The 3597-nt window shown below is 41.9% G+C and overlaps 1 pseudogene; it reads left to right on the top strand.

Annotated features, from left to right (window-relative positions):
* The first annotated feature begins 626 nt into the window (after positions 1–626).
* On the top strand, positions 627–3130 carry LOC115402285 (nucleoside diphosphate kinase 6-like; annotated as a pseudogene).
* The last annotated feature ends 467 nt before the right edge of the window (positions 3131–3597 follow it).

Below are 3597 nucleotides of genomic sequence, written 5' to 3'. Positions count from 1 at the left end.
TTTTAGTGTCTATTGTGGGATAAATAATGGATTATTAATCAAAAGGGTGCAAAACTAGCAGGAGAGATTTTCTAATATTTTATTCACCACGAAAGAATCGGACAGACTTAGTTTTGAGATTTATTTACTCGAGTCGCCGGGTGGAACGGATGTTGTGGATCTGTTTCAGGGGGATCATTTAAATCATCGGACTGACTGGACCGAGATGTCATTCTATCGTACATTTTAATACATTTCTGCTAGTATTTCGTTTAAGATAATTTGAAAAGGTCCACATTGTAGTCGCAGCTGCAGACCATATAAAGAAGGCTGATTTTAGGCAAAATAAGGTTTTCGATTTGATCCAGAATGGCGGCGGCAGTTGCTTCGCTTTCCGTTTTAAACTGACAGGTGTTCTGGAAACCAGCCACGGCAGAGGTTAGTGTCATCCGCCACGTACTAATCATACTTTGAAAACATATTCATTTTGGAAATAAAACATACGAGTAGATTTAATGCCAGAAAAGTTCACGGCCTGTGTCTTCTAGTAGCTAAACTGTTTGAAGCGACCGTGTTAATGTACACAGCAGCTCGTTTGACTCACTTGATGTTTTTTCTGTTATTTACATTCATTCAGAACATTGAAGATGTTACTGACAGCTGCTCGTCTGTCCAAAGTGCTGCAGCTCACCCTGGCGGTCATCAAGCCAGATGCTGTGGCTCATCCTCTCATGATGGAGGTTTGCTACACTTATTTACAGGTTTTGAGGGAAAAAAACAGTCTTTTAATGTTATCTCTTCCATGCACGTATTCTAGAGAGCAATGCAGTGAAATCTTGTAAACATAATTTATATTCAATATAGCTACAGTGAAAGTTTGGGGCACATCTGCAAGAAATGCTTCTGTTCCTTCATATAAAACCAAGAAAACATTACTTCCAGAAATGCTCTGCAGCAGAGTACAATGATCCAATCACATTTGACATCTACTTTTAAGGGTTACTTGCCACATTTTGTTGCCGTGACCCGGAACTTTGTACAATACTTAGTTTTCATTGAATTACCCAATCTTTTATTTACCTGTTTTGGAGGAGACTTTAACAACACCATACATGATTTAGAAATACAAACAATTCAGACATGCTTAGAAATGTTTCTATAATTGTAAAATAACACATGCTCAAACCTGATAGTGTTTCTTTTCCCTCTCAGGCTCTTCATCAAAAAATTCTGGAGAACAACTTTGTGATTGTTCGATGCAGAGATCTGGTCTGGAGAAAACGTGACTCGGAGAGGTTTTACGCCGAACATTCAGGTGTGTACACATCTATAGTGAAATGAACAAAGCCCCTTTTTGGCCTTTTTGACCTTCATGTGGTCAAACAAATGAGTCTTTAGGAGAGACTGCTTTAATATGTGTGGGATGAAACAATTTAATCATCCTTGATGGTGTTACCTCTGGGTGTACACACCGATAAAGAAACCTAATCTCCTATTAAAGATAAAGAAATTAAATTCCCCTCTTGTGTCGGAGAGTGAAGATCAGCCTGTCAAAAATAAAAGAAAAGGCTAAGGTTTAAAAGGTGTTAATGTTCTTAATCCTCAGAGCGATTCTTCTATCAACGGCTTGTTGAATTCATGTCAAGGTAAGCCGACGCCCTGACGTCAGGAATCATGACACTCCTGCTTCATTTGCATGTGATTAACTGTTATGTGTTTGGATGAATGCCATTCTGCATGCCGACTAAATAACCTGCTGGGCCGACACAGAAATGTCGACGCTGATGCTCTTTCATGCTCAGCAAGTCCCCAATAAATCAGTGTCTCAAACCTCACAGCAGAGGTTTCAATTATGAGCGCGCTGCCCTGTTTACCACGACATCCTCCGAGCAATCGTTGAGAATCAGGCATGTTGCCACTTCTCGTGCCTCACGCCCCCACAGGCCAGGAAACGGTGTTTGTACTCACATTGTCATTTGTCTCTGGTAACACGAGGGACTCGGTTGTTGCTCCAGCTCCTTATCTCTGGCCGACGCTCTGTAACTGGAAGCACCGGGAGCCAGTCGAGCTTGAAGGCGCTTCAGTTTGCATTGTCGAGCTGAAATCTGATAAACCGACAGATAGCTGCATCTGCTGGATGCATATTAATAGCCGGAGCGTTCCTCCACGGCGGCTGTGGAGCGGATAGATTAGATTTGAATGAAAGCATCCAATGTTCGAAATCAAACATGTGTAACAACCAGTCAGGCAGAGCGACCGTCGTTCGTCTGTAGAGCCAAATATAACTCGAATTCATGACTTCCTCCGCAGTGGGGCCGATGCGGGCGTACATCTTAGCAAGGGAGGACGCCATACGACACTGGAGGGAACTGATGGGGCCAACCAAAGTGTTCAGAGCCAGATACACGTCCCCAGACTCCATCAGGGGCCAGTTGGACTCACAGACACGAGGAACACAACTCATGGCTCAGGTAGGAATTACTCCATACAGAAACACTCAAACCCTTCAAAGAAATAAAGAGCACAGCGATTTTAGTGAGCAAGAGATTCTCTGGGCTACAATCCACGACTCATCTGTCGGAAAAAGAAATTGATTCTTAAGCTCGACAGTAGCAAGGTTGAATCGAAGCAGGGAAAATGAGACAAGGTCGCATTGTGATCCACTTTTTTGTATTGATGCAAAAAGACAGCAGCACCTGTAATTTCATGAAATGACACTTATTGACAATAAAACTTTTCTTTTCTAGTTCATATAGCCTTCAATTACAAATAAATGCCACATTTTTATGAAGTCATCCAAAAGGCAATAATTTTAAATTATTTCTGAAGTTTTACTGTGATAATTTTGATCTACTGATAAAAGTGGGGGAAAGATCGGATCTTGTGAAATACTTTAAGATAATTCTGTTCAAATGCAGTGCATCTTAAGTATTTAGGAAACATCTGGTGTCCCCTCAGTGTGTTTTCAAAGTGCTCTTCCTCTCTGCAGATTCTCCCGAGTCAGCCCAAAGAGAAATCAGCTTCTTCTCCCAGATTTCAGCGTGGAGGAGTGGATGCAGAAGGAAGAGCCGTCGTTTCGGTCGGGACAGATTCACTACGACCAACGAAACCACATCCACACACTGACGGCGCCGAGCTGACTCCAGATCAGCTGAAGGACGGGACTGCTGTGTATACTTCCTGCGTGTTCGTTCATATGAAGGAACTTAAAATGAGGACCGCAACCGTTTGGTTTAATTTATGTCATTAGAAAACACACGTCACCAGATAGAAAAGAGAACACTGTATTCTACAAAACAACACAAAGCAGTTGGACAGTGTCATCATCACAAGCTCCGGTCCGGGTCTTCACTGCAAAAAGTGCAATCGCCATCAAATCAGCTTTCCTGAGAGCCATATGGATTGTTCCAGCAGATACGACAGGTCGTGTATCGATGCCAAATACTAAGACTAGAATATAGTTTTATATTAAGAGATTTACACAAATATATATGAACCGAGTCGATTTGTCTGCGTTTACCACATGATTTTTCTTTTCCCTCTGATGCTGCATGTCTTTGTCTCCCACTGTGTCAAAGTACAGTAAAACTCACACAGTGTCAAACACAATACGTTAAA

The sequence above is a fragment of the Salarias fasciatus genome, chromosome 15, assembly GCF_902148845.1.
Source record: "Salarias fasciatus chromosome 15, fSalaFa1.1, whole genome shotgun sequence".
In the NCBI taxonomy this organism is placed as follows: domain Eukaryota; kingdom Metazoa; phylum Chordata; class Actinopteri; order Blenniiformes; family Blenniidae; genus Salarias; species Salarias fasciatus.
The sequence above is the reverse complement of the archived record's forward strand: the minus strand, read 5'-3'. Positions and strand labels throughout refer to the sequence as shown.